The sequence below is a fragment of the Etheostoma spectabile genome, unplaced genomic scaffold (genome assembly GCF_008692095.1).
Source record: "Etheostoma spectabile isolate EspeVRDwgs_2016 unplaced genomic scaffold, UIUC_Espe_1.0 scaffold00019299, whole genome shotgun sequence".
NCBI lineage: Eukaryota > Metazoa > Chordata > Actinopteri > Perciformes > Percidae > Etheostoma > Etheostoma spectabile.
Genome location: NW_022604802.1, coordinates 19,097 through 39,439, shown reverse-complemented (window position 1 = coordinate 39,439; position 20,343 = coordinate 19,097). Strand labels below are relative to the sequence as shown.

The following is a 20,343-nucleotide window of genomic DNA, read 5'->3' as shown; positions in this document are numbered from 1 at the left end:
AAGTGTCAGAAAAACGGTAATTTTATCCGTATTCCATCAAACACGGATCACAGTCTCTTGACGTGCCTAGTGCACCAACAATAAAAATTTAGCTAACATGAATGCTGAAATGTAGAAGTTAACATTACCAGAAATTAGTTGTTTGCCTTCACACAAACATGCCCTTCTGTGCAAGGACTTTTCCGAATAGTGATAAAGGAAAGCTGCATTAGCTGGGAATCGGACCGGGTCTCCCGCGTGGCAGGCGAGAATTCTACCACTGAACCACCAATGCTTGACGTGCTTCATATGCCCCACTGAAAAAAATCAGTCTGCATGGGCACATTATGTTTTCACAAGTGTCAGCAAAACGGTAATTTTATCCGTATTCCATCAAACACGGATCACAGTCTCTTGACGTGCCTAGTGCACCAACAATCAAAATTTAGCTAACATGAATGGCTGAAATGTAGAAGTTAACATTACCAGAAATGAGTTGTTTGCCTTCACACAAACATGCCCTTCTGTGCAAGGACTTTTTCCGAATAGTGATAAAGGAAAGCTGCATTAGCCGGGAATCGGACCCAGGTCTCCCGCGTGGAGGCGAGAATTCTACCACTGAACCACCAATGCTTGACGTGCCTTGATATGCCCACTGAAAAAAATCAGTCTGCATGGCCACATTATGTTTTCACAAGTGTCACATAATGGTAATTTTATCCTTTCCATCAAACAGGGATCACAGCCTCTTGGGCTGCCTAGTGCACCAAAAATCAAAATGGAGCTAACATGCATGACTGAAATCTAGAAGTTAACATTACCAGAAATGAGCTTTTTGCCTTCACACAACCATGCCCTTTTGTGCAGAGACTAGTTTTGAATTGTAATAAAGCAAACATGCATTGGCTGGGAATCGGACCCAGGTCTCCCGCGTGGGAGGCGAGAATTCTACCACTGAACCACCAATGCTGACGTGCCTTGATATGCCCCACTGAAAAAAAATCAGTCTGCATGGCCACATTATGTTTTCACAAGTGTCAGCATAATGGTAATTTTATCCATTTTCCATCAAACAGGGATCACAGCCTCTTGGGTGCCTAGTGCACCAAAAATCAAAATGGAGCTAACATGCATGACCGAAATCAAGAAGTTAACATCACCAGAAATGAACTGTTTGCCTTCACACATACATGCCTTTTTGTGCAGAGACTAGTTTCGAATTGTAATAAAGCAAGCATGCATTGGCTGGGAATCGGACCCAGGTCTCCGCGTGGGAGGCGAGAATTCTACCACTGAACCACCAACGCTAGATAAGATTCAATTCCCCACCGAAAAAAATCAGTCTGCATGGCCACATTATGTTTTCACAAGTGTCAGAAAAACGGTAATTTTATCCGTATCCATCAACACGGATCACAGTCTCTTGGGTGCCTAGTGCACCAACAATCAAAATTTAGCTACATGAATGGCTGAAATGTAGAAGTTAACATTACCAGAAATTAGTTGTTTGCCTTCACACAAACATGCCCTTCTGTGCAAGGACTTTTTCCGAATAGTGATAAAGGAAAGCTGCATTAGCGGAATCGGACCCGGGTCTCCCGCGTGGCAGGCGAGAATTCTACCACTGAACCACCAATGCTTGACGTGCCTTGATTGCCCCACTGAAAAAAATCAGTCTGCATGGCCACATTATGTTTTCACAAGTGTCAACATAATGGTAATTTTATCCTCTTTCCATCAAACAGGGATCACAGCCTCTTGGGCTGCCTAGTGCACCAAAAATCAAAATGGAGCTAACATGCATGACTGAAATCAAGAAGTTAACATCACCAGAAATGAACTGTTTGCCTTCACACATACATGCCCTTTTGTGCAGAGACTAGTTTCGAATTGTAATAAAGCAAACATGCATTGGCTGGGAATCGGACCCAGGTCTCCCGCGTGGGAGGCGAGAATTCTACCACTGAACCACCAACGCTGGATAAGGTTCAAGTTCCACCACCGAAAAAAATCAGTCTGCATGGCCACATTATGTTTTCACAAGTGTCAAAATAATGGTAATTTTATCCTATTCCATCAAACAGGGATCACAGCCTCTTGGGCTGCCTAGTGCACCAAAAATCAAAATGGAGCTAACATGCATGACTGAAATCAAGAAGTTAACATCACCAGAAATGAGTGTTTGCCTTCACACAACATGCCCTTTTGTGCAGAGACTAGTTTTCGAATTGTAATAAAGCAAAATGCATTGGGGAATCGGACCCAGGTCTCCCGCGTGGGAGGCGAGAATTCTACCACTGAACCACCAACGCTGTGACGTGCCTTAATATGCCACTGAAAAAAATCAGTCTGCATGGCCACATTATGTTTTCACAAGTGTCAGAAAAACGGTAATTTATCCGTATTCCATCAAACACGGATCACAGTCTCTTGACGTGCCTAGTGCACCAAAATCAAAATTTAGCTAACATGAATGGCTGAAATGTAGAAGTTAACATTACCAGAAATTAGTTGTTTGCCTTCACACAAACATGCCCCTTTTGTGCAAGAGACTTTTTCGAATAGTGATAAAGGAAAGCTGCATTAGCCGGGAATCGGACCCGGGTCTCCCGCGTGGCAGGCGAGAATTCTACCACTGAACCACCAATGCTTGACGTGCCTTGATATGCCCCACTGAAAAAAATCAGTCTGCATGGCCACATTATGTTTTCACAAGTGTCACATAATGGTAATTTTATCCTCTTTCCATCAAACAGGGATCACAGCCTCTTGGGCTGCCTAGTGCACCAAAAATCAAAATGGAGCTAACATGCATGACTGAAATCAAGAAGTTAACATCACCAGAAATGAACTGTTTGCCTTCACACATACATGCCCTTTTGTGCAGAGACTAGTTTCGAATTGTAATAAAGCAAACATGCATTGGCTGGGAATCGGACCCAGGTCTCCCGCGTGGGAGGCGAGAATTCTACCACTGAACCACCAACGCTGGATAAGATTCAAGTTCCACCACCGAAAAAAATCAGTCTGCATGGCCACATTATGTTTCACAAGTGTCAGAAAAACGGTAATTTTTCCGTATTCCATCAAACACGGATCACAGTCTCTTGACGTGCCTAGTGCACCAACAATCAAAATTTAGCTAACATGAATGGCTGAAATGTAGAAGTTAACATTACCAGAAATTAGTTGTTTGCCTTCACACAACATGCCCTTTTGTGCAAGGACTTTTTCGAATAGTGATAAAGGAAAGCTGCATTAGCGGGAATCGGACCCAGGTCTCCCGCGTGGCAGGCGAGAATTCTACCACTGAACCACCAATGCTTGACGTGCCTTGATATGCCCCACTGAAAAAAATCAGTCTGCATGGCCACATTATGTTTTCACAAGTGTCAACATAATGGTAATTTTATCCTCTTTCCATCAAACAGGGATCACAGCCTCTTGGGCTGCCTAGTGCACCAAAAATCAAAATGGAGCTAACATGCATGACTGAAATCAAGAAGTTAACATCACCAGAAATGAACTGTTTTGCATTCACACAAACATGCCCTTTTTGTGCAGAGACTACTTTCGAATTGTAATAAAGCAAACATGCATTGGCTGGGAATCGGACCCAGGTCTCCCGCGTGGGAGGCGAGAATTCTACCACTGAACCACCAACGCTGGATAAGGTTCAAGTTCCACCACTGAAAAAAATCAGTCTGCATGGCCACATTATGTTTTCACAAGTGTCAACATAATGGTAATTTTATCCTCTTTCCATCAAACAGGGATCACAGCCTCTTGGGCTGCCTAGTGCACCAAAAATCAAAATGGAGCTAACATGCATGACTGAAATCAAGAAGTTAACATCACCAGAAATGAACTGTTTGCCTTCACACATACATGCCCTTTTTGTGCAGAGACTAGTTTCGAATGTAATAAAGCAAACATGCATTGGCTGGGAATCGGACCCAGGTCTCCCGCGTGGGAGGCGAGAATTCTACCACTGAACCACCAACGCTGGATGCGGTTCAAATTCCACCACTGAAAAAAATCAGTCTGCATGGCCACATTATGTTTTCACAAGTGTCAGAAAAACGGTAATTTTATCCGTATTCCATCAAACACGGATCACAGTCTCTTGACGTGCCTAGTGCACCAACAATCAAAATTTAGCTAACATGAATGGCTGAAATGTAGAAGTTAACATTACCAGAAATTAGTTGTTTGCCTTCACACAAACATGCCCTTTTGTGCAAGGACTTTTTCGAATAGTGATAAAGGAAAGCTGCATTAGCCGGGAATCGGACCCAGGTCTCCCGCGTGGCAGGCGAGAATTCTACCACTGAACCACCAATGCTTGACGTGCCTTAATATGCCCCACTGAAAAAGATCAGTCTGCATGGTCACATTATGTTTTCACAAGTGTCAGAAAAACGGTAATTTTATCCGTATTCCATCAAACACGGATCACAGTCTCTTGACGTGCCTAGTGCACCAACAATCAAAATTTAGCTAACATGAATGGCTGAAATGTAGAAGTTAACATTACCAGAATTTATTTGTTTGCCTTCACACAAACATGCCCCTTCTGTGCAAGGACATTTTCCGAATAGTGATAAAGGAAAGCTGCATTAGCCGGGAATCGGACCCAGGTCTCCCGCGTGGCAGGCGAGAATTCTACCACTGAACCACCAATGCTTGACGTGCCTTGATATGCCCCACTGAAAAAAATCAGTCTGCATGGCCACATTATGTTTTCACAAGTGTCAACATAATGGTAATTTTATCCTCTTTTCATCAAACAGGGATCACAGCCTCTTGGGCTGCCTAGTGCACCAAAAATCAAAATGGAGCTAACATGCATGACTGAAATCTAGAAGTTAACATCACCAGAAATGAGCTTTTTGCCTTCACACAACCATGCCCTTTTTGTGCAGAGACTAGTTTTGAATTGTAATAAAGCAAACATGCATTGGCTGGGAATCTGACCCAGGTCTCCCGCGTGGGAGGCGAGAATTCTACCACTGAACCACCAATGCTTGACGTGCCTTGATATGCCCCACTGAAAAAAATCAGTCTGCATGGCCACATTATGTTTTCACAAGTGTCAGCATAATGGTAATTTTATCCATTTTCCATCAAACAGGGATCACAGCCTCTTGGGCTGCCTAGTGCACCAAAAATCAAAATGGAGCTAACATGCATGACCGAAATCAAGAAGTTAACATCACCAGAAATGAACTGTTTGCCTTCACACATACATGCCCTTTTTGTGCAGAGACTAGTTTCGAATTGTAATAAAGCAAGCATGCATTGGCTGGGAATCGTACCCAGGTCTCCCGCGTGGGAGACGTGCCTAGTGCACCAACAATCAAAATTTAGCTAACATGAATGGCTGAAATGTAGAAGTTAACATTACCAGAAATTAGTTGTTTGCCTTCACACAAACATGCCCCTTCTGTGCAAGGACTTTTTCCGAATAGTGATAAAGGAAAGCTGCATTAGCCGGGAATCGGACCCGGGTCTCCCGCGTGGCAGGCGAGAATTCTACCACTGAACCACCAATGCTTGACGTGCCTTAATATGCCCCACTGAAAAAAATCAGTCTGCATGGCCACATTATGTTTTCACAAGTGTCAGAAAAACGGTAATTTTATCCGTATTCCATCAAACACGGATCACAGTCTCTTGACGTGCCTAGTGCACCAACAATCAAAATTTAGCTAACATGAATGGCTGAAATGTAGAAGTTAACATACCAGAAATTAGTTGTTTGCCTTCACACAAACATGCCCTTTTGTGCAAGGACTTTTTCGAATAGTGATAAAGCAAAGCTGCATTAGCTGGGAATCGGACCCAGGTCTCCCGCGTGGCAGGCGAGAATTCTACCACTGAACCACCAACGCTTGACGTGCCTTAATATGCCCCACTGAAAAAAATCAGTCTGCATGGCCACATTATGTTTTCACAAGTGTCAGAAAAACGGTAATTTTATCCGTATTCCATCAAACACGGATCACAGTCTCTTGACGTGCCTAGTGCACCAACAATCAAAATTTAGCTAACATGATGGCTGAAATGTAGAAGTTAACATTACCAGAAATTAGTTGTTTGCCTTCACACAACATGCCCCTTCTGTGCAAGGACTTTTTCCGAATAGTGATAAAGGAAAGCTGCATTAGCCGGGAATCGGACCCGGGTCTCCCGCGTGGCAGGCGAGAATTCTACCACTGAACCACCAATGCTTGACGTGCCTTGATATGCCCCACTGAAAAAAATCAGTCTGCATGGCCACATTATGTTTTCACAAGTGTCAACATAATGGTAATTTTATCCTCTTTCCATCAAACAGGGATCACAGCCTCTTGGGCTGCCTAGTGCACCAAAAATCAAAATGGAGCTAACATGCATGACTGAAATCTAGAAGTTAACATTACCAGAAATGAGCTTTTGCCTTCACACAACATGCCCTTTTTGTGCAGAGACTAGTTTTGAATTGTAATAAAGCAAACATGCATTGGCTGGGAATCGGACCCAGGTCTCCCGCGTGGGAGGCGAGAATTCTACCACTGAACCACCAATGCTTGACGTGCCTTGATATGCCCCACTGAAAAAAATCAGTCTGCATGGCCACATTATGTTTTCACAAGTGTCAGCATAATGGTAATTTTATCCATTTTCCATCAAACAGGGATCACAGCCTCTTGGGCTGCCTAGTGCACCAAAAATCAAAATGGAGCTAACATGCATGACTGAAATCTAGAAGTTAACATCACCAGAAATGAGGTTTTTTGCATTCACACAAACATGCCCTTTTTGTGCAGAGACTACTTTCGAATTGTAATAAAGCAAACATGCATTGGCTGGGAATCGGACCCAGGTCTCCCGCGTGTGAGGCGAGAATTCTACCACTGAACCACCAACGCTGGGTAAGGTTCAAGTTCCACCACTGAAAAAAATCAGTCTGCATGTCCACATTATGTTTTCACAAGTGTCAACATAATGGTAATTTTATCCTCGTTCCATCAAACACGGTGCACAGTCTCTTGACGTGCCTAGTGCACCAACAATCAAAATTTAGCTACAATGAATGGCTGAAATGTAGAAGTTAACATTACCAGAAATTAGTTGTTTGCCTTCACACAAACATGCCCTTCTGTGCAAGGACTTTTTCCGAATAGTGATAAAGGAAAGCTGCATTAGCGGGAATCGGACCCGGGTCTCCCGCGTGGCAGGCGAGAATTCTACCACTGAACCACCAATGCTTGACGTGCCTTGATATGCCCCACTGAAAAAAATCAGTCTGCATGGCCACATTATGTTTTCACAAGTGTCAACATAATGGTAATTTTATCCTCTTTCCATCAAACAGGGATCACAGCCTCTTGGGCTGCCTAGTGCACCAAAAATCAAAATGGAGCTAACATGCATGACTGAAATCAAGAAGTTAACATCACCAGAAATGAGCTGTTTGCCTTCACACATACATGCCCTTTTTGTGCAGAGACTAGTTTCGAATTGTAATAAAGCAAACATGCATTGGCTGGGAATCGGACCCAGGTCTCCCGCGTGGGAGGCGAGAATTCTACCACTGAACCACCAACGCTGGACGGTTCAAGTTCCCCACTGAAAAAAATCAGTCTGCATGGCCACATTTTGTTTTCACAAGTGTCAACATAATGGTAATTTTATCCTCTTTCCATCAAACAGGGATCACAGCCTCTTGGGCTGCCTAGTGCACCAAAAATCAAAATGGAGCTAACATGCATGACTGAAATCTAGAAGTTAACATCACCAGAAATGACTTTTTGCCTTCACACAACATGCCCTTTTTGTGCAGAGACTAGTTTTGAATTGTAATAAAGCAAACATGCATTGGCTGGGAATCTGACCCAGGTCTCCCGCGTGGGAGGCGAGAATTCTACCACTGAACCACCAATGCTTGACGTGCCTTAATATGCCCCACTGAAAAAAATCAGTCTGCATGGTCACATTATGTTTTCACAAGTGTCAGAAAAACGGTAATTTTATCCGTATTCCATCAAACACGGATCACAGTCTCTTGACGTGCCTAGTGCACCAACAATCAAAATTTAGCTAACATGAATGGCTGAAATGTAGAAGTTAACATTACCAGAAATTAGTTGTTTGCCTTCACACAAACATGCCCCTTCTGTGCAAGGACTATTTTCCGAATAGTGATAAAGGAAAGCTGCATTAGCCGGGAATCGGACCCGGGTCTCCCGCGTGGCAGGCGAGAATTCTACCACTGAACCACCAATGCTTGACGTGCCTTGATATGCCCCACTGAAAAAAATCAGTCTGCATGGCCACATTATGTTTTCACAAGTGTCAACATAATGGTAATTTTATCCTCTTTTCATCAAACAGGGATCACAGCCTCTTGGGCTGCCTAGTGCACCAAAAATCAAAATGGAGCTAACATGCATGACCGAAATCAAGAAGTTAACATCACCAGAAATGAACTGTTTGCCTTCACACATACATGCCCTTTTTGTGCAGAGACTAGTTTCGTATTGTAATAAAGCAAACATGCATTGGCTGGGAATCGGACCCAGGTCTCCCGCGTGGGAGGCGAGAATTCTACCACTGAACCACCAACGCTGGATAAGGTTCAAGTTCCACCACCGAAAAAAATCAGTCTGCATGGCCACTTTATGTTTTCACAAGTGTCAGAAAAACGGTAATTTTTTCCGTATTCCATCAAACACGGATCACAGTCTCTTGACGTGCCTAGTGCACCAACAATCAAAATTTAGCTAACATGAATGGCTGAAATGTAGAAGTTAACATTACCAGAAATTAGTTGTTTGCCTTCACACAAACATGCCCCTTCTGTGCAAGGACTTTTTCCGAATAGTGATAAAGGAAAGCTGCATTAGCCGGGAATCGGACCCGGGTCTCCCGCGTGGCAGGCGAGAATTCTACCACTGAACCACCAATGCTTGACGTGCCTTGATATGCCCCACTGAAAAAAATCAGTCTGCATGGCCACATTATGTTTTCACAAGTGTCAACATAATGGTAATTTTATCCTCTTTCCATCAAACAGGGATCACAGCCTCTTGGGCTGCCTAGTGCACCAAAAATCAAAATGGAGCTAACATGCATGACTGAAATCAAGAAGTTAACATCACCAGAAATGAACTGTTTGCCTTCACACATACATGCCCTTTTTGTGCAGAGACTAGTTTCGAATTGTAATAAAGCAAACATGCATTGGCTGGGAATCGGACCCAGGTCTCCCGCGTGGGAGGCGAGAATTCTACCACTGAACCACCAACGCTGGATAAGGTTCAAGTTCCACCACCGAAAAAAATCAGTCTGCATGGCCACATTATGTTTTCACAAGTGTCAACATAATGGTAATTTTATCCTCTTTCCATCAAACAGGGATCACAGCCTCTTGGGCTGCCTAGTGCACCAAAAATCAAAATGGAGCTAACATGCATGACCGAAATCAAGAAGTTAACATCACCAGAAATGAACTGTTTGCCTTCACACATACATGCTCTTTTTGTGCAGAGACTAGTTTCGTATTGTAATAAAGCAAACATGCATTGGCTGGGAATCGGACCCAGGTCTCCCGCGTGGGAGGCAAGAATTCTACCACTGAACCACCAACGCTGGATGCGGTTCAAATTCCACCACTGAAAAAAATCAGTCTGCATGGCCACATTATGTTTTCACAAGTGTCAGAAAAACGGTAATTTTATCCGTATTCCATCAAACACGGATCACAGTCTCTTGACGTGCCTAGTGCACCAACAATCAAAATTTAGCTAACATGAATGGCTGAAATGTAGAAGTTAACATTACCAGAAATTAGTTGTTTGCCTTCACACAAACATGCCCTTCTGTGCAAGGACTTTTTCCGAATAGTGATAAAGGAAAGCTGCATTAGCCGGGAATCGGACCGGGTCTCCCGCGTGGCAGGCGAGAATTCTACCACTGAACCACCAATGCTTGACGTGCCTTGATATGCCCCACTGAAAAAATCAGTCTGCATGGCCACATTATGTTTTCACAAGTGTCAACATAATGGTAATTTTATCCTCTTTCCATCAAACAGGGATCACAGCCTCTTGGGCTGCCTAGTGCACCAAAAATCAAAATGGAGCTAACATGCATGACTGAAATCTAGAAGTTAACATCACCAGAAATGAGCTTTTTGCCTTCACACAACCATGCCCTTTTTGTGCAGAGACTAGTTTTGAATTGTAATAAAGCAAACATGCATTGGCTGTAAATCTGACCCAGGTCTCCCGCGTGGGAGGCGAGAATTCTACCACTGAACCACCAATGCTTGACGTGCCTTGATATGCCCCACTGAAAAAAATCAGTCTGCATGGCCACATTATGTTTTCACAAGTGTCAGCATAATGGTAATTTTATCCATTTTCCATCAAACAGGGATCACAGCCTCTTGGGCTGCCTAGTGCACCAAAAATCAAAATGGAGCTAACATGCATGACCGAAATCAAGAAGTTAACATCACCAGAAATGAACTGTTTGCCTTCACACATACATGCCCTTTTTGTGCAGAGACTAGTTTCGAATTGTAATAAAGCAAGCATGCATTGGCTGGGAATCGTACCCAGGTCTCCCGCGTGGGAGACGTGCCTAGTGCACCAACAATCAAAATTTAGCTAACATGAATGGCTGAAATGTAGAAGTTAACATTACCAGAAATTAGTTGTTTGCCTTCACACAAACATGCCCCTTCTGTGCAAGGACTTTTTCCGAATAGTGATAAAGGAAAGCTACATTAGCCGGGAATCGGACCCGGGTCTCCCGCGTGGCAGGCGAGAATTCTACCACTGAACCACCAATGCTTGACGTGCATTAATATGCCCCACTGAAAAAAATCAGTCTGCATGGTCACATTATGTTTTCACAAGTGTCAGAAAAACGGTAATTTTATCCGTATTCCATCAAACACGGATCACAGTCTCTTGACGTGCCTAGTGCACCAACAATCAAAATTTAGCTAACATGAATGGCTGAAATGTAGAAGTTAACATTACCAGAAATTAGTTGTTTGCCTTCACACAAACATGCCCCTTCTGTGCAAGGACTTTTTCCAAATAGTGATAAAGGAAAGCTGCATTAGCCAGGAATCGAACCCCGGTCTCCCGCGTGGCAGGCGAGAATTCTACCACTGAACCACCAATGCATGACGTGCCTTGATTATGCCCCACTGAAAAAAATCAGTCTGCATGGCCACATTATGTTTTCACAAGTGTCAACATAATGGTAATTTTATCCTCTTTCCATCAAACAGGGATCACAGCCTCTTGGGCTGCCTAGTGCACCAAAAATCATAATGGAGCTAACATGCATGACTGAAATCTAGAAGTTAACATCACCAGAAATGAGCTTTTTGCCTTCACACAACCATGCCCTTTTTGTGCAGAGACTAGTTTTGAATTGTAATAAAGCAAACATGCATTGGCTGGAAATCTGACCCAGGTCTCCCGCGTGGGAGGCGAGAATTCTACCACTGAACCACCAATGCTTGACGTGCCTTGATATGCCCCACTGAAAAAAATCAGTCTGCATGGCCACATTATGTTTTCACAAGTGTCAGCATAATGGTAATTTTATCCATTTTCCATCAAACAGGGATCACAGCCTCTTGGGCTGCCTAGTGCACCAAAAATCAAAATGGAGCTAACATGCATGACCGAAATCAAGAAGTTAACATCACCAGAAATGAACTGTTTGCCTTCACACATACATGCCCTTTTTGTGCAGAGACTAGTTTCGAATTGTAATAAAGCAAGCATGCATTGGCTGGGAATCGTACCCAGGTCTCCCGTGTGGGAGGCAAGAATTCTACCACTGAACCACCAACGCTGGATAAGATTCAAGTTCCACCACCGGAAAAATCAGTCTGCATGGCCACATTATGTTTTCACAAGTGTCAGAAAAACGGTAATTTTTTCCGTATCCCTTTAAACACGTGCCTAGTGCACCAACAATTAAAATTTAGCTACAATGAATGGCTGAAATGTAGAACTTAACATTACCAGAAATTAGTTGTTTGCCTTCACACAAACATGCCCCTTCTGTGAAAGGACTTTTTCCAAATAGTGATAAAGGAAAGCTGCATTAGCCGGGAATCGGACCCGGGTCTCCCGCGTGGCAGGCGAGAATTCTACCACTGAACCACCAATGCTTGACGTGCCTTGATATGCCCCACTGAAAAAAATCAGTCTGCATGGCCACATTATGTTTTCACAAGTGTCAGCATAATGGTAATTTTATCCATTTTCCATCAAACAGGGATCACAGCCTCTTGGGCTGCCTAGTGCACCAAAAATCAAAATGGAGCTAACATGCATTACCGAAATCAAGAAGTTAACATCACCAGAAATGAACTGTTTGCCTTCACACATACATGCCCTTTTTGTGCAGAGACTAGTTTCGTATTGTAATAAAGCAAACATGCATTGGCTGGGAATCGGAACCAGGTCTCCCGCGTGGGAGGCGAGAATTCTACCACTGAACCACCAACGCTGGATGCGGGTCAAATTCCACCACCGAAAAAAATCAGTCTGCATGGCCACATTATGTTTTCACAAGTGTCAGAAAAACGGTAATTTTATCCGTGTTCCATCAAACACGGATCACAGTCTCTTGACGTGCCTAGTGCACCAACAATCAAATTTAGCTAACATGAATGGCTGAAATGTAGAAGTTAACATTACCAGAAATTAGTTGTTTGCCTTCACACAAACATGCCCCTTCTGTGCAAGGACTTTTCCGAATAGTGATAAAGGAAAGCTGCATTAGCCGGGAATCGGACCCAGGTCTCCCGCGTGGCAGGCGAGAATTCTACCACTGAACCACCAATGCTTGACGTGCCTTGATATGCCCCACTGAAAAAAATCAGTCTGCATGGCCACATTATGTTTTCACAAGTGTCAACATAATGGTAATTTTATCCTCTTTCATCAAACAGGGATCACAGCCTCTTGGGCTGCCTAGTGCACCAAAATCAAAATGGAGCTAACATGCATGACTGAAATCAAGAAGTTAACATCACCAGAAATGAACTGTTTGCCTTCACACATACATGCCCTTTTTGTGCAGAGACTAGTTTCGAATTGTAATAAAGCAAACATGCATTGGCTGGGAATCGGACCCAGGTCTCCCGCGTGGGAGGCGAGAATTCTACCACTGAACCACCAACGCTGGATAAGGTTCAAGTTCCACCACCGAAAAAAATCAGTCTGCATGGCCACATTATGTTTTCACAAGTGTCAACATAATGGTAATTTTATCCTCTTTCCATCAAACAGGGATCACAGCCTCTTGGGCTGCCTAGTGCACCAAAAATCAAAATGGAGCTAACATGCATGACTGAAATCTAGAAGTTAACATCACCAGAAATGAGCTTTTTGCCTTCACACAACCATGCCCTTTTTGTGCAGAGACTAGTTTTGAATTGTAATAAAGCAAACATGCATTGGCTGGGAATCTGACCCAGGTCTCCCGCGTGGGAGGCGAGAATTCTACCACTGAACCACCAATGCTTGACGTGCCTTAATATGCCCCACTGAAAAAAATCAGTCTGCATGGTCACATTATGTTTTCACAAGTGTCAGAAAAACGGTAATTTTATCCGTATTCCATCAAACACGGATCACAGTCTCTTGACGTGCCTAGTGCACCAACAATCAAAATTTAGCTAACATGAATGGCTGAAATGTAGAAGTTAACATTACCAGAAATTAGTTGTTTGCCTTCACACAAACATGCCCCTTCTGTGCAAGGACTTTTTCGAATAGTGATAAAGGAAAGCTGCATTGGCGGGAATCGGACCCGGTCTCCCGCGTGGCAGGCGAGAATTCTACCACTGAACCACCAATGCATGACGTGCCTTGATTTGCCCCACTGAAAAAAATCAGTCTGCATGGCCACATTATGTTTTCACAAGTGTCAACATAATGGTAATTTTATCCTCTTTCCATCAAACAGGGATCACAGCCTCTTGGGCTGCCTAGTGCACCAAAAATCAAAATGGAGCTAACATGCATGACTGAAATCTAGAAGTTAACATCACCAGAAATGAGCTTTTGCCTTCACACAACCATGCCCTTTTTGTGCAGAGACTAGTTTTGAATTGTAATAAAGCAAACATGCATTGGCTGGGAATCGGACCCAGGTCTCCCGCGTGGGAGGCGAGAATTCTACCACTGAACCACCAATGCTTGACGTGCCTTGATATGCCCCACTGAAAAAATCAGTCTGCATGGCCACATTATGTTTTCACAAGTGTCAGCATAATGGTAATTTTATCCATTTTCCATCAAACAGGGATCACAGCCTCTTGGGCTGCCTAGTGCACCAAAAATCAAAATGGAGCTAACATGCATGACCGAAATCAAGAAGTTAACATCACCAGAAATGAACTGTTTGCCTTCACACATACATGCCTTTTTGTGCAGAGACTAGTTTCGAATTGTAATAAAGCAAGCATGCATTGGCTGGGAATCGGACCCAGGTCTCCCGCGTGGGAGGCGAGAATTCTACCACTGAACCACCAACGCTGGATAAGTTCAAGTTCCACCACCGAAAAAAATCAGTCTGCATGGCCACATTATGTTTTCACAAGTGTCAGAAAAACGGTAATTTTTCCGTATCCATCAAAACAGTGCCTAGTGCACCAACAATCAAAATTTAGCTAACATGAATGGCTGAAATGTAGAAGTTAACATACCAGAAATAGTTGTTTGCCTTCACACAAACATGCCCCTTCTGTGCAAGGACTTTTTCCGAATAGTGATAAAGAAAGCTGCATTAGCCGGGAATCGGACCCGGGTCTCCCGCGTGGCAGGCGAGAATTCTACCACTGAACCACCAATGCTTGACGTGCCTTGATATGCCCCACTGAAAAAAATCAGTCTGCATGGCCACATTATGTTTTCACAAGTGTCAACATAATGGTAATTTTATCCTTTTCCATCAAACAGGGATCACAGCCTCTTGGGCTGCCTAGTGCACCAAAAATCAAAATGGAGCTAACATGCATGACTGAAATCAAGAAGTTAACATCACCAGAAATGAACTGTTTGCCTTCACACATACATGCCCTTTTTGTGCAGAGACTAGTTTCGAATTGTAATAAAGCAAACATGCATTGGCTGGGAATCGGACCCAGGTCTCCCGCGTGGGAGGCGAGAATTCTACCACTGAACCACCAATGCTTGACGTGCCTTGATATGCCCCACTGAAAAAAATCAGTCTGCATGGCCACATTATGTTTTCACAAGTGTCAACATAATGGTAATTTTATCCTCTTTTCATCAAACAGGGATCACAGCCTCTTGGGCTGCCTAGTGCACCAAAAATCAAAATGGAGCTTACATGCATGACTGAAATCAAGAAGTTAACATCACCAGAAATGAACTGTTTGCCTTCACACATACATGCCCTTTTTGTGCAGAGACTAGTTTCGAATTGTAATAAAGCAAACATGCATTGGCTGGGAATCGGACCCAGGTCTCCCGCGTGGGAGGCGAGAATTCTACCACTGAACCACCAACGCTGGACGTCCTTCAATTCCCCACTGAAAAAATCAGTCTGCATGGCCACATTATGTTTTCACAAGTGTCAGCATAATGGTAATTTTATCCTTTTCCATCAAACAGGGATCACAGCCTCTTGGGCTGCCTAGTGCACCAAAAATCAAAATGGAGCTAACATGCATGACTGAAATCAAGAAGTTAACATCACCAGAAATGAGCTTTTTGCCTTCACACAACATGCCCTTTTTGTGCAGAGACTAGTTTCGAATTGTAATAAAGCAAACATGCATTGGCTGGGAATCGGACCCAGGTCTCCCGCGTGGGAGGCGAGAATTCTACCACTGAACCACCAATGCTGGACGTGCCTTCAATGCCCCACTGAAAAAAATCAGTCTGCATGGCCACATTATGTTTTCACAAGTGTCAGAAAAACGGTAATTTTATCCGTATTCCATCAAACACGGATCACAGTCTCTTGACGTGCCTAGTGCACCAACAATCAAAATTTAGCTAACATGAATGGCTGAAATGTAGAAGTTAACATTACCAGAAATTAGTTGTTTGCCTTCACACAAACATGCCCCTTCTGTGCAAGGACTTTTCCGAATAGTGATAAAGGAAAGCTGCATTAGCGGGAATCGGACCCGGTCTCCCGCGTGGCAGGCGAGAATTCTACCACTGAACCACCAATGCTTGACGTGCCTTGATATGCCCCACTGAAAAAAATCAGTCTGCATGGCCACATTATGTTTTCACAAGTGTCAACATAATGGTAATTTTATCTCTTTCCATCAAACAGGGATCACAGCCTCTGGGCTGCCTAGTGCACCAAAAATCAAAATGGAGCTAACATGCATGACTGAAATCTAGAAGTTAACATCACCAGAAATGAGCTTTTTGCCTTCACACAAACATGCCCTTTTTGTGCAGAGACTAGTTTCGAATTGTAATAAAGCAAACATGCATTGGCTGGGAATCGGACCCAGGTCTCCCGCGTGGGAGGCGAGAATTCTACCACTGAACCACCAATGCTTGACGTGCCTTGATATGCCCCACTGAAAAAAATCAGTCTGCATGGCCACATTATGTTTTCACAAGTGTCAGCATAATGGTAATTTTATCCTTTTCCATCAAACAGGGATCACAGCCTCTTGGGCTGCCTAGTGCACCAAAAATCAAAATGGAGCTAACATGCATGACTGAAATCAAGAAGTTAACATCACCAGAAATGAACTGTTTGCCTTCACACATACATGCCCTTTTTGTGCAGAGACTAGTTTCGAATTGTAATAAAGCAACATGCATTGGCTGGGAATCGGACCCAGGTCTCCCGCGTGGGAGGCGAGAATTCTACCACTGAACCACCAACGCTGGATAAGTTCAATTCCACCACCGAAAAAAATCAGTCTGCATGGCCACATTATGTTTTCACAAGTGTCAGACAAATGGTAATTTTTCCTTTTCCATCAAACATCACACGTGCCTAGTGCACCAACAATCAAAATTAGCTAACATGAATGACTGAAATGTAGAAGTTAACATTACCAGAAATTAGTGTTTGCCTTCACACAACATGCCCCTTTTGTGCAGGACTTTTTGAATAGTGATAAAGGAAAGCTGCATTGGCTGGGAATCGGACCCGGTCTCCCGCGTGGGAGGCGAGAATTCTACCACTGAACCACCAATGCTTGACGTGCCTTGATATGCCCCACTGAAAAAAATCAGTCTGCATGGCCACATTATGTTTTCACAAGTGTCAACATAATGGTAATTTTATCCGTTTCCATCAAACACGGATCACAGCCTCTTGGCTGCCTAGTGCACCAAAAATCAAAATGGAGCTAACATGCATGACTGAAATGTAGAAGTTAACATCACCAGAAATGAGCTGTTTGCCTTCACACAAACATGCCCCTTTTGTGCAGAGACTAGTTTCGAATTGTAATAAAGCAAACTGCATTGGCTGGGAATCGGACCCAGGTCTCCCGCGTGGGAGGCGAGAATTCTACCACTGAACCACCAATGCTTGACGTGCCTTGATATGCCCCACTGAAAAAAATCAGTCTGCATGGCCACATTATGTTTTCACAAGTGTCAACATAATGGTAATTTTATCCCTTTCCATCAAACAGGGATCACAGCCTCTGGGCTGCCTAGTGCACCAAAAATCAAAATGGAGCTAACATGCATGACTGAAATCAAGAAGTTAACATCACCAGAAATGAACTGTTTGCCTTCACACATACATGCCCTTTTTGTGCAGAGACTAGTTTCGAATTGTAATAAAGCAAACATGCATTGGCTGGGAATCGGACCCAGGTCTCCCGCGTGGGAGGCGAGAATTCTACCACTGAACCACCAATGCTTGACGTGCCTTCAATCCCCACTGAAAAAAATCAGTCTGCATGGCCACATTATGTTTTCACAAGTGTCAGCATAATGGTAATTTTATCCTTTTCCATCAAACAGGGATCACAGCCTCTTGGGCTGCCTAGTGCACCAAAAATCAAAATGGAGCTAACATGCATGACTGAAATCAAGAAGTTAACATCACCAGAAATGAACTGTTTGCCTTCACACATACATGCCCTTTTGTGCAGAGACTAGTTTCGAATTGTAATAAAGCAAACATGCATTGGCTGGGAATCGGACCCAGGTCTCCCGCGTGGGAGGCGAGAATTCTACCACTGAACCACCAACGCTGGACAGGTTCAAGTTCCACCACCGAAAAAAATCAGTCTGCATGGCCACATTATGTTTTCACAAGTGTCAGAAAAACGGTAATTTTTTCCATCCCTTCAAACACGTGCCTAGTGCACCAACAATCAAAATTTAGCTACATGAATGGCTGAAATGTAGAAGTTAACATTACCAGAAATTAGTTGTTTGCCTTCACACAAACATGCCCTTTCTGTGCAAGGACTTTTTCCGAATAGTGATAAAGGAAAGCTGCATTAGCCGGGAATCGGACCCGGGTCTCCGCGTGGCAGGCGAGAATTCTACCACTGAACCACCAATGCTTGACGTGCCTTGATATGCCCCACTGAAAAAAATCAGTCTGCATGGCCACATTATGTTTTCACAAGTGTCACATAATGGTAATTTTATCCTTTTCCATCAAACAGGGATCACAGCCTCTTGGGCTGCCTAGTGCACCAAAAATCAAAATGGAGCTAACATGCATGACTGAAATCAAGAAGTTAACATCACCAGAAATGAACTGTTTGCCTTCACACATACATGCCCTTTTTGTGCAGAGACTAGTTTCGAATTGTAATAAAGCAAACATGCATTGGCTGGGAATCGGACCCAGGTCTCCCGCGTGGGAGGCGAGAATTCTACCACTGAACCACCAATGCTTGACGTGCCTTGATATCCGCCACTGAAAAAAATCAGTCTGCATGGCCACATTATGTTTTCACAAGTGTCAACATAATGGTAATTTTATCCTCTTTCCATCAAACAGGGATCACAGCCTCTTGGGCTGCCTAGTGCACCAAAAATCAAAATGGAGCTTACATGCATGACTGAAATCAAGAAGTTAACATCACCAGAAATGAACTGTTTGCCTTCACACATACATGCCCTTTTTGTGCAGAGACTAGTTTCGAATTGTAATAAAGCAAACATGCATTGGCTGGGAATCGGACCCAGGTCTCCCGCGTGGGAGGCGAGAATTCTACCACTGAACCACCAACGCTGGATAAGGTTCAAGTCCACCACCGAAAAAATCAGTCTGCATGGCCACATTATGTTTTCACAAGTGTCAAAATAATGGTAATTTTATCCTCTTTCCATCAAACAGGATCACAGCCTTTGGCTGCCTAGTGCACCAAAAATCAAAATGGAGCTAACATGCATGACTGAAATCAGAAGTTAACATCACCAGAAATGAGCTGTTTGCCTTCACACAACATGCCCTTTTTGTGCAGAGACTAGTTTGAATTGTAATAAAGCAAACATGCATTGGCGGGAATCGGACCCAGGTCTCCCGCGTGGGAGGCGAGAATTCTACCACTGAACCACCAGCTTGACGTGCATTAATATGCCCACTGAAAAAAATCAGTCTGCATGGCCACATTATGTTTTCACAAGTGTCAGAAAACGGTAATTTTATCCGTATTCCATCAAACAGGATCACAGTCTCTTGACGTGCCTAGTGCACCAACAATCAAATTAGCTAACATGAATGGCTGAAATGTAGAAGTAACATTACCAGAAATTAGTTGTTTGCCTTCACACAAACATGCCCCTTTGTGCAGGACTTTTTCCGAATAGTGATAAAGGAAAGCTGCATTGCCGGGAATCGGACCCGGGTCTCCCGCGTGGCAGGCGAGAATTCTACCACTGAACCACCAATGCTGACGTGCCTTGATTATGCCCCACTGAAAAAAATCAGTCTGCATGGCCACATTATGTTTTCACAAGTGTCAACATAATGGTAATTTTATCCTCTTTCCATCAACAGGGATCACAGCCTCTTGGGCTGCCTAGTGCACCAAAAATCAAAATGGAGCTAACATGCATGACTGAAATCTAGAAGTTAACATCACCAGAAATGAGCTTTTTGCCTTCACACAACATGCCCTTTTGTGCAGAGACTAGTTTGAATTGTAATAAAGCAAACATGCATTGGCTGGGAATCTGACCCAGGTCTCCCGCGTGGGAGGCGAGAATTCTACCACTGAACCACCAATGCTGACGTGCCTTGATATGCCCCACTGAAAAAAATCAGTCTGCATGGCCACATTATGTTTTCACAAGTGTCAGCATAATGGTAATTTATCCATTTTCCATCAAACAGGGATCACAGCCTCTT

General features: G+C 43.6%; 41 non-coding genes across 41 annotated transcripts; all 41 read right to left on the bottom strand.

The window, feature by feature from the left end:
* Positions 1–877: 877 nt before the first annotated feature.
* Positions 878–948, bottom strand: trnag-ccc (transfer RNA glycine (anticodon CCC)). The gene has a single exon. It is a non-coding gene; the product is annotated as a tRNA-Gly (tRNA).
* A 938-nt stretch (positions 949–1,886) lies between these two features.
* Positions 1,887–1,957, bottom strand: trnag-ccc (transfer RNA glycine (anticodon CCC)). Its single transcript has one exon. It is a non-coding gene; the product is annotated as a tRNA-Gly (tRNA).
* A 601-nt stretch (positions 1,958–2,558) lies between these two features.
* Positions 2,559–2,629, bottom strand: trnag-gcc (transfer RNA glycine (anticodon GCC)). The gene has a single exon. It is a non-coding gene; the product is annotated as a tRNA-Gly (tRNA).
* Positions 2,630–2,897: 268 nt separating this feature from the next.
* On the bottom strand, positions 2,898–2,968 carry trnag-ccc (transfer RNA glycine (anticodon CCC)). Its single transcript has one exon. It is a non-coding gene; the product is annotated as a tRNA-Gly (tRNA).
* Positions 2,969–3,574: 606 nt separating this feature from the next.
* trnag-ccc (transfer RNA glycine (anticodon CCC)) lies at positions 3,575–3,645 on the bottom strand. The gene has a single exon. It is a non-coding gene; the product is annotated as a tRNA-Gly (tRNA).
* Positions 3,646–3,914: 269 nt separating this feature from the next.
* trnag-ccc (transfer RNA glycine (anticodon CCC)) lies at positions 3,915–3,985 on the bottom strand. The gene has a single exon. It is a non-coding gene; the product is annotated as a tRNA-Gly (tRNA).
* A 268-nt stretch (positions 3,986–4,253) lies between these two features.
* trnag-gcc (transfer RNA glycine (anticodon GCC)) lies at positions 4,254–4,324 on the bottom strand. Its single transcript has one exon. It is a non-coding gene; the product is annotated as a tRNA-Gly (tRNA).
* Positions 4,325–4,594: 270 nt separating this feature from the next.
* On the bottom strand, positions 4,595–4,665 carry trnag-gcc (transfer RNA glycine (anticodon GCC)). The gene has a single exon. It is a non-coding gene; the product is annotated as a tRNA-Gly (tRNA).
* Positions 4,666–5,464: 799 nt separating this feature from the next.
* On the bottom strand, positions 5,465–5,535 carry trnag-gcc (transfer RNA glycine (anticodon GCC)). Its single transcript has one exon. It is a non-coding gene; the product is annotated as a tRNA-Gly (tRNA).
* Positions 5,536–5,802: 267 nt separating this feature from the next.
* Positions 5,803–5,873, bottom strand: trnag-gcc (transfer RNA glycine (anticodon GCC)). The gene has a single exon. It is a non-coding gene; the product is annotated as a tRNA-Gly (tRNA).
* Positions 5,874–6,141: 268 nt separating this feature from the next.
* On the bottom strand, positions 6,142–6,212 carry trnag-gcc (transfer RNA glycine (anticodon GCC)). Its single transcript has one exon. It is a non-coding gene; the product is annotated as a tRNA-Gly (tRNA).
* A 268-nt stretch (positions 6,213–6,480) lies between these two features.
* trnag-ccc (transfer RNA glycine (anticodon CCC)) lies at positions 6,481–6,551 on the bottom strand. The gene has a single exon. It is a non-coding gene; the product is annotated as a tRNA-Gly (tRNA).
* A 271-nt stretch (positions 6,552–6,822) lies between these two features.
* Positions 6,823–6,893, bottom strand: trnav-cac (transfer RNA valine (anticodon CAC)). Its single transcript has one exon. It is a non-coding gene; the product is annotated as a tRNA-Val (tRNA).
* A 269-nt stretch (positions 6,894–7,162) lies between these two features.
* On the bottom strand, positions 7,163–7,232 carry trnag-gcc (transfer RNA glycine (anticodon GCC)). The gene has a single exon. It is a non-coding gene; the product is annotated as a tRNA-Gly (tRNA).
* Positions 7,233–7,502: 270 nt separating this feature from the next.
* Positions 7,503–7,573, bottom strand: trnag-ccc (transfer RNA glycine (anticodon CCC)). Its single transcript has one exon. It is a non-coding gene; the product is annotated as a tRNA-Gly (tRNA).
* Positions 7,574–8,180: 607 nt separating this feature from the next.
* trnag-gcc (transfer RNA glycine (anticodon GCC)) lies at positions 8,181–8,251 on the bottom strand. The gene has a single exon. It is a non-coding gene; the product is annotated as a tRNA-Gly (tRNA).
* Positions 8,252–8,521: 270 nt separating this feature from the next.
* trnag-ccc (transfer RNA glycine (anticodon CCC)) lies at positions 8,522–8,592 on the bottom strand. Its single transcript has one exon. It is a non-coding gene; the product is annotated as a tRNA-Gly (tRNA).
* A 270-nt stretch (positions 8,593–8,862) lies between these two features.
* On the bottom strand, positions 8,863–8,933 carry trnag-gcc (transfer RNA glycine (anticodon GCC)). Its single transcript has one exon. It is a non-coding gene; the product is annotated as a tRNA-Gly (tRNA).
* A 270-nt stretch (positions 8,934–9,203) lies between these two features.
* trnag-ccc (transfer RNA glycine (anticodon CCC)) lies at positions 9,204–9,274 on the bottom strand. Its single transcript has one exon. It is a non-coding gene; the product is annotated as a tRNA-Gly (tRNA).
* A 1,478-nt stretch (positions 9,275–10,752) lies between these two features.
* trnag-gcc (transfer RNA glycine (anticodon GCC)) lies at positions 10,753–10,823 on the bottom strand. The gene has a single exon. It is a non-coding gene; the product is annotated as a tRNA-Gly (tRNA).
* A 270-nt stretch (positions 10,824–11,093) lies between these two features.
* trnag-gcc (transfer RNA glycine (anticodon GCC)) lies at positions 11,094–11,164 on the bottom strand. Its single transcript has one exon. It is a non-coding gene; the product is annotated as a tRNA-Gly (tRNA).
* Positions 11,165–12,098: 934 nt separating this feature from the next.
* trnag-gcc (transfer RNA glycine (anticodon GCC)) lies at positions 12,099–12,169 on the bottom strand. Its single transcript has one exon. It is a non-coding gene; the product is annotated as a tRNA-Gly (tRNA).
* Positions 12,170–12,778: 609 nt separating this feature from the next.
* Positions 12,779–12,849, bottom strand: trnag-gcc (transfer RNA glycine (anticodon GCC)). Its single transcript has one exon. It is a non-coding gene; the product is annotated as a tRNA-Gly (tRNA).
* A 268-nt stretch (positions 12,850–13,117) lies between these two features.
* trnag-ccc (transfer RNA glycine (anticodon CCC)) lies at positions 13,118–13,188 on the bottom strand. The gene has a single exon. It is a non-coding gene; the product is annotated as a tRNA-Gly (tRNA).
* A 610-nt stretch (positions 13,189–13,798) lies between these two features.
* Positions 13,799–13,867, bottom strand: trnag-gcc (transfer RNA glycine (anticodon GCC)). The gene has a single exon. It is a non-coding gene; the product is annotated as a tRNA-Gly (tRNA).
* Positions 13,868–14,136: 269 nt separating this feature from the next.
* Positions 14,137–14,207, bottom strand: trnag-ccc (transfer RNA glycine (anticodon CCC)). The gene has a single exon. It is a non-coding gene; the product is annotated as a tRNA-Gly (tRNA).
* A 268-nt stretch (positions 14,208–14,475) lies between these two features.
* On the bottom strand, positions 14,476–14,546 carry trnag-ccc (transfer RNA glycine (anticodon CCC)). Its single transcript has one exon. It is a non-coding gene; the product is annotated as a tRNA-Gly (tRNA).
* Positions 14,547–14,792: 246 nt separating this feature from the next.
* On the bottom strand, positions 14,793–14,863 carry trnag-gcc (transfer RNA glycine (anticodon GCC)). The gene has a single exon. It is a non-coding gene; the product is annotated as a tRNA-Gly (tRNA).
* Positions 14,864–15,132: 269 nt separating this feature from the next.
* trnag-ccc (transfer RNA glycine (anticodon CCC)) lies at positions 15,133–15,203 on the bottom strand. Its single transcript has one exon. It is a non-coding gene; the product is annotated as a tRNA-Gly (tRNA).
* Positions 15,204–15,473: 270 nt separating this feature from the next.
* Positions 15,474–15,544, bottom strand: trnag-ccc (transfer RNA glycine (anticodon CCC)). The gene has a single exon. It is a non-coding gene; the product is annotated as a tRNA-Gly (tRNA).
* A 265-nt stretch (positions 15,545–15,809) lies between these two features.
* trnag-ccc (transfer RNA glycine (anticodon CCC)) lies at positions 15,810–15,880 on the bottom strand. Its single transcript has one exon. It is a non-coding gene; the product is annotated as a tRNA-Gly (tRNA).
* A 268-nt stretch (positions 15,881–16,148) lies between these two features.
* On the bottom strand, positions 16,149–16,217 carry trnag-gcc (transfer RNA glycine (anticodon GCC)). Its single transcript has one exon. It is a non-coding gene; the product is annotated as a tRNA-Gly (tRNA).
* A 268-nt stretch (positions 16,218–16,485) lies between these two features.
* On the bottom strand, positions 16,486–16,556 carry trnag-ccc (transfer RNA glycine (anticodon CCC)). The gene has a single exon. It is a non-coding gene; the product is annotated as a tRNA-Gly (tRNA).
* Positions 16,557–16,824: 268 nt separating this feature from the next.
* Positions 16,825–16,895, bottom strand: trnag-ccc (transfer RNA glycine (anticodon CCC)). Its single transcript has one exon. It is a non-coding gene; the product is annotated as a tRNA-Gly (tRNA).
* Positions 16,896–17,479: 584 nt separating this feature from the next.
* On the bottom strand, positions 17,480–17,550 carry trnag-ccc (transfer RNA glycine (anticodon CCC)). Its single transcript has one exon. It is a non-coding gene; the product is annotated as a tRNA-Gly (tRNA).
* Positions 17,551–17,818: 268 nt separating this feature from the next.
* On the bottom strand, positions 17,819–17,889 carry trnag-ccc (transfer RNA glycine (anticodon CCC)). The gene has a single exon. It is a non-coding gene; the product is annotated as a tRNA-Gly (tRNA).
* A 266-nt stretch (positions 17,890–18,155) lies between these two features.
* On the bottom strand, positions 18,156–18,226 carry trnag-ccc (transfer RNA glycine (anticodon CCC)). The gene has a single exon. It is a non-coding gene; the product is annotated as a tRNA-Gly (tRNA).
* A 248-nt stretch (positions 18,227–18,474) lies between these two features.
* Positions 18,475–18,544, bottom strand: trnag-gcc (transfer RNA glycine (anticodon GCC)). Its single transcript has one exon. It is a non-coding gene; the product is annotated as a tRNA-Gly (tRNA).
* Positions 18,545–18,812: 268 nt separating this feature from the next.
* On the bottom strand, positions 18,813–18,883 carry trnag-ccc (transfer RNA glycine (anticodon CCC)). Its single transcript has one exon. It is a non-coding gene; the product is annotated as a tRNA-Gly (tRNA).
* A 270-nt stretch (positions 18,884–19,153) lies between these two features.
* trnag-ccc (transfer RNA glycine (anticodon CCC)) lies at positions 19,154–19,224 on the bottom strand. The gene has a single exon. It is a non-coding gene; the product is annotated as a tRNA-Gly (tRNA).
* A 592-nt stretch (positions 19,225–19,816) lies between these two features.
* Positions 19,817–19,886, bottom strand: trnag-gcc (transfer RNA glycine (anticodon GCC)). Its single transcript has one exon. It is a non-coding gene; the product is annotated as a tRNA-Gly (tRNA).
* Positions 19,887–20,343: the final 457 nt, after the last annotated feature.